Source organism: Canis lupus, chromosome 6 (genome assembly GCF_003254725.2).
Source record: "Canis lupus dingo isolate Sandy chromosome 6, ASM325472v2, whole genome shotgun sequence".
NCBI lineage: Eukaryota > Metazoa > Chordata > Mammalia > Carnivora > Canidae > Canis > Canis lupus.
The window spans coordinates 41,051,563-41,062,726 of NC_064248.1; the positions used below are offsets into that span (position 1 = coordinate 41,051,563).

An 11,164-nucleotide genomic window follows, 5' to 3' on the forward strand; every position below is an offset into this window, starting at 1 on the left:
CTCTCTTCTTCTTCTGGGACTCATATAATACAATGTTATTATGTTTGATAGTGTTTGACTTCCCTAAATCTATTCTCATGTTCCATAATTCTTTCTTTTACTCAGCTTCATTATTTTCCATTAATTTTTCCTTTATATGACTTATTCATTCCTCCGCTTCTTCCAGCCTTGTGTTCATTGCATCACGTCTGTGTCCAATTTCAGTTATTTCATTTTTTCATTTGAGTGATTCTTTTTTTAACACTTCTATCTCTGCAGTAAGGGCCTTCCTTTCTTTTCTCAAGCCCAGTGAGTATTCTCATGGTTTTTGCTTTAAATTCTCCATCAGCCATGTTATTTGTATCTCTCCTTCTCTTAGATATCTATCCGTGGCCTTATCTTGTTCTTTCATTTGAAATAAATTCTTCTTGGAATTTTGTCTGTATCTGCCTTCTTCAGTGTGTTAGGAAAGCCCATTATGCTTCCTGTTCCTGAGAATAATGACTTTATGGAAAAGAGGTCATATTGTGTCCTGGGCCTGGTGCTTCAGGGAGTATCTATGGTATGTGCTTCAGGTGCTCTGCTGTTGTGTTTTGGCTGCACTATCCTTCAGATAGTTGTCTGCAGAGGCTCTCCTTGCCTGCAACGGGCAGTGTTTGGTCCCTGGCCAGAATGTGGTGAGTTTTATCTAGGGGTGTGCTCTGGTTTACTTGTGAAATGAGTCCTGATACTACCACTAGAACTGAAGCTCTGCAGAATTCTCCGTTCAGGAGTTGTGGTGTAGGCAGTGGTTTTTGTTGGTCATCTGTGGAAGGGGCTCTGCATGCTGGGACTGAGGCCAACTGGAGCAAAAAGGATGGGACCACCTGAGTCAAGGTTGTGAGACTTGATGTAAGCAGGCTAGGCAGCTAGTGTTGGCACTGTGCTGCTTAGCACAGGTGGTTCTGTTTATGCTGAGCTGAGGGGCAAGGGAGCCAGCCAGCAGCCTTGTCACTGGAGAGGCACTTTCATGCATGATGCTGCTTAGGGAAGCACTCTGAGAAGAGTAAATAATTTCCCCAGTGTGTGTCCCAGGTGTTTTTCAGATTGCTATTTCCACATTATCTGTCTCCCAGTTGTTTGCCTGCCTTCTCTTCAGGAGCAGTGCAGCACACTTGGGGCTGCATCCCAGCCAATCCTGCTGACTTTTGAAACTCCAAGCTCTGAGATTATTGTGTGGGCAGGGGCCTGTGCCAGTCTTCTGGGGGAAGGCTCCACCGTGCCAAATTGAAGCAAGCTTGAACACAAAAGGCAGTTGCATGAGAGCACAGGGGCATGTGACTTGGTTTAAACAAGTTAGGTAGCCATTGTCAGAGCCTAGCCGATTTTCCACAGGTGGTTCTGTGTTTATGTTATGAGGCAGGGAAATGGCACTGGCTGGCTTCTCTGTCCCAGAAAGGCATCTTCCTGAATTCTGTCTCTCAGGGATGCTTGCCAAGAAGAGTGAATAATGTATCCTAAGCATTTGTCAGATCACTTTTTCCATGCCTTGGGTTGTTTGCATGCCTTCTTTACAGGAATAGGGCAGCACCCTCAGGGCTCTATCCTAGCCAAGCCCACCAACCTTTAAAATTTCAGTCTTTAATCTCCAGTAGTTGCAAGAACTCATGATAATCAGCCAATAGCTTTGGGAAAATGTTCTCCTAGTGTGCTCCTCTCTCTTTCACCCTTCTCCATGACCACTGCTTCCTCCTCTCCACAGCTCCCATGATCCATTTCTCTTCCAAACCATCTGCACTTCCTACCTTCCTCAATGTGCCTTTTTCTCTCTCTTTAGTTGTGGAGTTTTTCTGTCAGTCTTCAGGTTGATTTCTGGTGTATTTAGAATGATTTGTTAACTAAATACACAAGGGATAAGACAAACCTAGTCTTTCTTCTCCACAACCATCTTAAGGATATACCTTTTATGTTTTTGATGTCACCATTTACATCTCATGTTGTGTATCCATTAAATTGTTGAAGCTATAGCTATTTTTAATAATTTTGTCCTTTAACCTTGATATTAGGATTATGTAGTTAATACCTAACATCATAACAATACTGTATTAGGGTACTCTGAACCTGACTATATACTTACCTTTACCAGTGTGTTGTAACTTTCCATATTTTTTCAAGTTACTAAGTAGCATCTTTCTGTTTTAGTTTGAAGAAGACTTCCACTCAGCATTTCTTATAAGGCAGGTTTATTGGTATTGAATTCCCTCAGCTTTTGTTTATTAAGGAGTCTTTCTATGCAGTTTTATTTACTTAATTTTTTTACTTTTTAAGTAAACTCCATACTCTGTATGGAACTTCACTCATGATCCTGTGATCAAGAGTTACATGCTCTACCAACTAAGTCAGCCAGGAACCCCTGTTAAGGAGTCTTTTTTCCACTTCATTTCTGAAGGATGGCTTTTTGGGTAAGCAATCTTGGTTGGCAGTTTCTTTCAGCACTTCGAATACATATTTGGTTTTCTCTTCACAAGGTTTCTGTTGAGAATCCACTAGTAGCTTTATGAGGGTTCCTCTGTATGACAGAATATTTTTCTTTTGCTGCTTTTAGAATGTCCTCTTTGTCTTTGATTTTAGACAGTTTTATTATCTGTCTTGAATATCATTTTTTTTACAATACACATTTTCTTTATTCATAAATGAATCGGACTCTAACAGAGTCTATCTTGGCTTCCTTCTCTTCCGTCTCCCTTCTCTTAATACCTTCCTTGAGCTTCCTGGGATCACCCCAAGTACACTTCTGTTCACATTCCTTGGACTGCATCATGTCTCCCAAAAGAATGTTGTTTTCTTCCTAAACTGGAACATCTACTCAGCACTATTCCATGTTTGTTCCCTGGGTGGAAGTCTACGGTCTCCTTTCTCTTCACATCCCAGAGCTCCTTCTCTTGTTCCAAAAAGATGACCAGATCTGGCTTTCATACAAGAAGACCCAAGAAGAGGAGGTGTCCGTAGTTCTCTAACATCACATCCCTGTACAGTTCCCGCTGAGTGTGGTTCCGGCATCCCCACTCCTCCTGAGAGAATTCTATGGCCACATCCCTGAATGTCAGCAGTCCCTGAGAACTGGCCATTTCTTCTTCTTTCACTTTGTCCTCTAGATTTCTTTCTCAGAAGAGATTCATGGAGAAATCACCTTGAATATCATTTTGGGTTGAAAGTGTGATGTTACCTATTAGCTTCATGATTTTGGATGTCCAAATCTCTCCCAGGTTTAGAAAGTTGCCAGCCATTATTTCTTTGTATAAGCTTTCTACCCTTCTCTCTCTCTCTCTTTCTGGGATTCCAGTAATGAATATATTATTTATTTTGATGGTGTTCCGTAGGCTCTATTCATTCTTTTTCATTATTCTCAGTTGATCTGTCTTCTAGTTTATGTATACTTTTTTCTGTTTCATGCAGTCAGCCATTGAAACTCTATTAAATTCTCCAGTTAGGTCATTATATTCTTCAGTTCCAAAATTTCTGTTTGGTTCTTTTTTATGTTTTCTATCTCTGTTGAACTTCTAATTTTGTTCTTATATTGTTTTCCTGGTATTATTAAATTATTTATCTGTGCTCTTTTGTAGCTCTCTGCCCATATTTAGAACAATTATCTTGAATTTTTGTAGGGTAATTTCTGGATCTCCATTTCTTTGCGCCCCAGTACTGGAGATTTACTGTAATTCCTTTGATGGAGTCATGTTTCCCAGATTCTTCATGATCCCTATAATCTTGCATGTGTTTGCACATTTGCAAAAGCAGTCATCTCTTTCAGACTTTAAAGGAAACTTTTCACCCATGTGTGGGAGCATGCTGGATCATGAATCTGGTGGTACAGGGTGCCAAGTGTGTGGTCATATGGTGGCACTGGGTTCTGGGGGATATGATCTCTTTGGCTCAGGCCAATGGCCTTCACAGCATTGACAACTGTGTGGTCCTTGGTTAGCACTGGAGGAGGTTTGCAGGAGGTTTGCTTGGGGTCCTCAGAAGCACCTCCAGTCCAGTAGCTAGGGACCAGAGTAAGCAGCAGTGGTGGCCAGGGCCAGTGGTGTGCACACACTTGGCTGGAGGGGCCAGCTTCAGGTATCCATGTAGTGGCAGGGGATAGTTTTCTTTTGGGGGGAGGGAGGGATGAGACAGTTTAATTGAGAAATAAGCTTTGGACAGCCTCCTGATCAGAAGAGAGCCTTTCTTGGGGTAAAAGGCCATTATGGAAGCTAAGGCCACCAAGTGGGGAGGGAACAGCATGGGAGATGGTACCAGGAGTGCCTGTGCTCAGCAGGTACTGACAGAGCCTGGAGTGATGAGTGGAGTGGCTTTCTCCGGTAAGGGTATTTGCATTTGCATTTTCCACTCAGGGCTATCAAGATTCCAGCGATGCACAGGAGTCCTCCAAAAATCATCCCACCCAGCTGCAGGCTTTCCCAGTCATAGTATAAGGGACTGTCTTTATCAACCAGGTCACTGGCTTCCAAGGCAGGCCTGCCAGTGTGAAGAGCAGGTCCTGCATCACTCTCTTCATGATACAGCTGCAGAGGGGGACTGAGAGCAGAACGCAGTCTGGAAAGGCTGCACACACATAGTGATGGAGGCCAAAGCAGGTGGCAAAGGCCAAGGTCAACTATGGACTTATTGGTAGCTGCAGAGGCCCTGGATGCTCACATGCCCTCTTGTAGCTCCCCTGGGTGTGCATACTGTAGCAGATGTTGATGATGAGGGGCTGGTCTGGGGTCATGCAGATGCACAACTGGAGGGACTAGTGACAGGTGGGCACAGTGAGGCTGGCCAGTGACAGAAGGCAGAACTAATTTGGGCCCACAAGCAACTGTGAGGGCCTGTGTTGGTATACTCACCCATGGCTGTATGTGCACTTCTCCCTGGGGCATATGTGCTGTTGTAGAGGTGGGTTACACCAGTGGGTGGACATGCACAGCCAGAGGGGCTGTAAGCATGAGCTTGGCAGTGAGGATTTATGGGGGGAATCTCACGTGGCATCTTCTACTCATGTAGCCATAGAGGGCTTGGATGACTTCTGACGTGGTTCCTGAGGTAGAGTGAAAAAGTGGGGAGGAAGCAAGAAGGGACTCAGGTGGCTGGTTTTAGTGAACATGGATACCTGTGGGACAGAAAGCTGGCAAAATCTGCAGGGGGTCTGTGGTGGTTGCACTGGCTATTGGCTTTCTTGGTAGCAAAATGTACTGAGTTTGTCTGCAAAGTAGTTCTGTCAGAACTGCAATTATTCTCACTGTGACTTGTTAGTAATAGCCTCTGCTTGTCTTCCTTCTTCCTAACCAGCTGTCTGTATCTCAGCTTTGCCAGTCTGGGTGGGGTGAAAACAAAGGGAAACCTTTGCACAGTGCCGTGAGAGAAGAGAAGCTGGTCCCTCACTTCAGTATTGCTTTCCTGGTAAGAAGAATTTTTTCTAGCTGAGAAGTTAGTTCTTGGTGCTGAATAATGGTGGCTTGTGCAATAGGATCATGAAGACAGAATGAAGCTGCCTTCTTTCTCTTTTCAAGATTTTTTGTTCCATTGTGTTGCTTAAACTTCTTAAGTGGACTTTGGAGGTCTCCCAGAGATATTAATTGGGGTTTTTGTATATTTTTTATTGGAGTTCGATTTGCCAACATATAGTATAACACCCAGGGCTCATCAAGTGCTCCCCTCAGTGCTCGTCACCCAGTCGCCCCATTCATTATTGCTTTCCTGGTGAGAAGAACTCTTTCTAGCTGAGAAGTGCTATTCTTTATCATTTCATTTTTGTAGAAATTCTATAATCAAATTGTTATGGTCCACAGACGTGTGTGCACATACACATCACAAAGAGTGGGATTTTTAATTGAGTTTTATGAATAATGAGTATTATTTCTTTCCACTTATTCAGATTTTTTTATTAATTTACCTCACTAGTGTTTTATAGTTGTCTTCATAGAGGTCTTGTGCATTTTTGGAGATTTGTCCCTAGGTGCTATATGTTTAAGCTATTTTAAGTATAATATATTATTATTTTCTTTGCCCTGATATACAGATACAAAGTTGATTTTATGTATTTACTATACCAGAAATTTGGCTGAGCTCATGTTTTAGTTCTCATAATTTAACTATAGATCTTTTGAAATTTCTACATAGAAAATGATATCATCTATGAATAATGATAGACTTGTTTTTGTTTCTAAATATACACTCTAAAACAAATTTAATCTCTTTTAAAAAACTTTCTGTAAGGGCTAGAATTTTATTTTAAGAGTTTTAAGAGTTTTATTTTTTTTAATAGAACTCAATACTGTATTCATAACTAGGACAGGCACAATGACAGAAGATTCTGCTTTACTGAATCAAAGAGAATTAAAGGTAGAGAAAGTTCAGTACCTGGGACACCTTACTGGAGTTGCAGCTTGTTTTGGCAGTGTGGAAACAGTTTTATCCTAAAAATGTGAGATTTGTGTAGTTGGATATATCTAATTATAACATTATAGGAGAATTCTTGCCATTTTTGGGAGATGTGGCATTTTTTTTCTTGCTATATTCTTCCCTTGGAGCTATGGAATCAACTTTATAATTTCAGGCTTTCTTTGAAACAGGGGTCAATTTTGTAGACTAGAGGTCAGAGGCAAGGGGTTAAACAAAAGGAAGATGTCAGTAAATATCAACCAGCATCTTGGAGAGTAGGGACATTTTTGCAGGATTTTATCTACTTGCCTTTGCCCAAGAGCAGCATTCAGATTGACATTTTTAGTTAGAGACTATTCTAGATGTCATTAGCTAGTTATATGTGATCTTAGGATGTTATTCAGACTTCAATAGCAACCTTGATAAAAACCTGTTTTCTTTCTTCCTCCCTTCATTTCATTCCTTTCTTTTTTCTTTTATAGTTATTTTCCATTCTCTGAGGGCACTATCAGAAAAATACTGATAAAGCAGAGGAGGCCGAACTTTTAATGGTCTTGGACAAGAACTGCCCTAATGATGATGTTTTGTTTCAATCACACTAAATGGGGCCAAGGTAAACAAGAATAGAGTTTTACATTAACTAGTGTTTTAAAAGATTAAGAGTCTTTTGGGAACCAGAGGGATATTTAAATAGTTTCTTTTTGTAAAGTAAGTTGGCTAATCATAATTAACAAGAGAAAAATCTAAATTCTCCCAGGAAATTTAAAAAAAAAAACTACAAAGGTCTACACATCCTTCCAAGCCATGTTGCAATGAGAAAAACCTTATGATAAGTTCAGTGGATTGAAGAGATACAAACAAACCTGGGTCCTTGTGCTGTCTATGATACATGATATTATCTCTGGATTGCTTACTTCTGAAGATTTCACTATTTTTAAAAAAATTTTTTAAATTAATTAATTAATTAATTTATGATAGTCAGAGAGAGAGAGAGAGAGAGGCAGAAACACAGGCAGAGGGAGAAGCAGGCTCCATGCACCGGGAGCCCGATGTGGGATTCGATTCCGGGTCTCCAGGATCGCGCCCTAGGCCAAAGGCAGGCGCTAAACCGCTGCGCCACCCAGGGATCCCCTGAAGATTTCAGTATTAGAAGAAGTAAACCTAGAACTTTTTAAGCATTTAAAAAGGTTTCTCAAACTCATAGCTAAATACTTTCCTCTTAAGAGCATACGATAGCATGCAAGGGACACCTGGGTGGCTCAGTCGGTTAAGCGTCTGCTTTTGGCTGGTCATGATCCCAGGGTGCTGGAATTTGCAAACCAGCATTGAGCTCCCTGGTCTGGAGGAGCCTGTTTCTCCTTCTCCCTCTGCCTGCCACTCCCCTTGCTCATGAACTCTCTCTCTCTCTCTCTCTCTCTCTCTCCGTCAAGTGGATGGATAAAATTATTAAAAAAAAATAAAGAAAAGGAACATAGAGAAGAGTTCAAGTGTTCACCCTAGGCTCATCTCCTCCCATGAACACAACTAGGTAACTATCAAAACATTCTAAATACCCCAGAAATTGATCTGAAGACTGACAGAACAAACTCCACAACTAAAGGGAGAGAAGAGACCATATCAAAGAAAGTAGGAAGTGTGGAGATGTGTTTTAGGAGAGAAACAGATTGTGAGTGCTGTGGAGGGGAGGGAGCCATGGTCACCAAGAAGGGAAAGAGAAAGAGGATCACAGAGGAATGCATAGGAGAACATTTCCTCAAAGCCATTGTCTTGGATATGAGAGGGGCTTGATTTTATGAATCTTGCAACCAACTGGGCTTAAAGCCTAGACTTTTAAAGGTCAATAGGCAAAAATAAATAAATAAATAAATAAATAAATAAATAAATAAATAAATAAATAAAAAAGGTCAATAGGCTTGGCTGGGATAGAACCTGGAGGGCACTGCACTTCTCCTAAGGAGAAAGCAGACAAACAACCCAGGAATAGATAGCATGAAAACAGTGATCTGAAGAACACCCGGGGCACACAAGAGGAGATTATTTGCTCTTCTTGAAGCTAGTCTTTGGGAGACAGCATTCACAGAGAGCCTCCCTGGGAACAAAGGAGCTGGTGGGCACCATTTCCCTTCCCTAACTCTCAGCATAAGCAGAGCCACTAGAGAGAAGCAGCACAGTGCTAACACTGGCTGCCTAGTTCTCTTACACTAAGCTCTACCCCTGTGCACTCTGGTGGGACTGCCCTTCTCTGTCAGGCTTGCCTCAGTCCTGGAGTGGTAGGCTTCTCACCAAGAAGAAAGCACAAACCCTTGCCCATGCCACATCTCCCAACCAGAGAGTTATGCACGGCCTCAGTTCTGGTGGAAAGGGTGTCAGCTCTCATTTCATAAGCAGACCAGAGCACACCTAATTAAAACTGGCCACAAACATGCCAGGAACCAAACACTGCCACAGCAGGCAAAGAGAGCCTCTGCAGATGACAAAAGGACAAAGCAGACAAAATACAGCAGCAGAGTGCATGCAGCATACATGAGACATTCCCTGAAGCACCAGGCCCTAGACACTACATGACTTCTTTGTCCCAAAGCAATTACTCTCAGGAGCAAGAAACATAATAAGCTTTTCTAACACAGAGAAAACAGAGACTTAGGCAAAATGCAAAGATGGAGGAATTTTTCCCAAATGGAAAAATAAGATAAGGCTATGGACAGAGATCTAAGTGAAACAGATAAAAGTAACGTGCCTGATGGAGAATTTAAAACAACAATCATAAGAATACTCACTGGTCTTGAGAAAAGAATGGAAGGCATCAGTGACACCCTTACCACAGAGATAAAAGAGTTGAAAAACAACCAATCAGGGATGAAGAATGCAACAGACAAGATTGGAAACATATTTGATGCAATGAAAAAACAGGCTGGAAGAAGCAAAGGAATGAATTAGTAACATAGAAGACAAAACAATGGAAAATAATGAATCTGAACGAAATATAGAAAGCAGATTATGCAGCCTGCACATAGATTTAGGGAACTCAGTGACTCATTCAAATGTGAGTCATATTAATAGGAGTCCTAGAAAAATAAGAGAGAGAAAGGGGGTGGAAATTTTACGTGAAGAAATAATAGCTGAAAACTTCCCTAAACTGGGGAGGACACAGACATCCAGATGAGGAGGCACAGAGAACTCCCACCAAAATCAACAAAAGCAGGCCAACACCAATTCATATCATTGTAAAATTTGCAAAATACAGTCATAGAAAAAGAATCTTAAAAGCAGCAAAACAGAAGAAGCCCCGGGTTTACAAGGGAAGACCTATAAGGCCAGCTGCAGATCTCTCAACAGAAACTTGGCAATTCAGAAGGGAATAGCATGATATATTCAATGTGCTGAATGGGAAAAATCTGCAGCCAAGAATACTCTATCCAGCAAGGCTATCATTCAGAACAGAAGGCGAGAAATAGTTTCCTAACAAACGATATTGCCAGCCCTGCAAGGAATATTAAAGGGGACTCTGTGAGTTAGGAAAGACCAAAAGTGACAAGGACAAAAAAGGATCAGAGAAAATCTCCATGAACAATAAGAAAACAAGTAATAAAGTGACAATAAATATGTATCAATTATTACTTTGAATGTAAATGAAATAAATCCTGCAACCAAAAAACATAAGCTCCCTGTGGGGAGCCTGATATGGGACTTGAGCCCAGGACCCTGGGATCATGACCTGAGCCTAAGGCAGATACTCAACCACTGAGCCACCCAGTTGCCCCTAATAGAGGACTTTAACACTTCACTCACATGGATGGATAGATCATCTAAATAGAAAATCAACAAGGAAACAGTGGCTTTGAATGACACACTGGACCAGATGGACTAATAAATATATTCAGAACATCCCATCCTATAGCAGAAGAATACACACTCTTTTTAAGTGTACATGAGACATTCTTCAGAATAGATCACTAGATCAGGGCTCAACTAATAAAAAAAAGACTGAGATCATACCATGCATATTTTCTGACTATAGCACTGTGAAACCAGAAATAAATCATAAGAAAATATTTGAAAAGGCCACAAATGTTACACAACATGCTATGAAACAATGATTGGGTCAACCAGGAAATTAAAACCTGCATGAAAACAAATAAAAATGAGAACTCGACAATCCAAAACTTTTGGGATGCAGTAAATGCAGTCCTAAAAGGGAAATATAAAGCACTATAGGCCTACCTCAAGAGGCAAGAAAAATATCAAATACACAACCTAGCCCTAAAAAGCTATAAAAATAACAAATGAAACCTAAAGCCAGTGGAAAAAGAGACATGATAAAGATTAGAGCAGAAAGAAATGATATAGAAACTTAAAAAGCAATAGAACAAATCAGTGAAACCAGGAGCTGGTTATTTGAAAAAACTAATAAAAGTGATAATCATCTAGCCAGACTTAACAAAAAGGAAAGAGAAAGGATAAAATCACAAGTGAGAAAGAAGAAATAACAACAACACCACAGAAATACAAACAATTATAAGAGAATACTATGAAAAACTATATGCCAACAAATTGGACAACCTGGAAAAAATGAATCAATTCCTAGAAACACATGAACTACCGAAACTGAGACAGGAAAATATATAAAACTTGAATAGACTGATAACCAGCAAAGAAATTGAATCAGTAATCAAAAAACTCCCAACAAACAAAAGTCGAGGACTTCACAGGTGAATTCTACCAGACATTTAAGGGAGAGTTAATACTTATTCTTCCCAAACTATTGTAAAAAATAGAAAGAAAA

The 11,164-nt window shown here is 40.7% G+C and overlaps 1 pseudogene; it reads right to left on the minus strand.

Moving 5' to 3' along the window:
* Positions 1–4,162: 4,162 nt before the first annotated feature.
* On the minus strand, positions 4,163–10,849 carry LOC112679083 (FXYD domain-containing ion transport regulator 4-like; annotated as a pseudogene).
* Between the last annotated feature and the right edge of the window lie 315 nt (positions 10,850–11,164).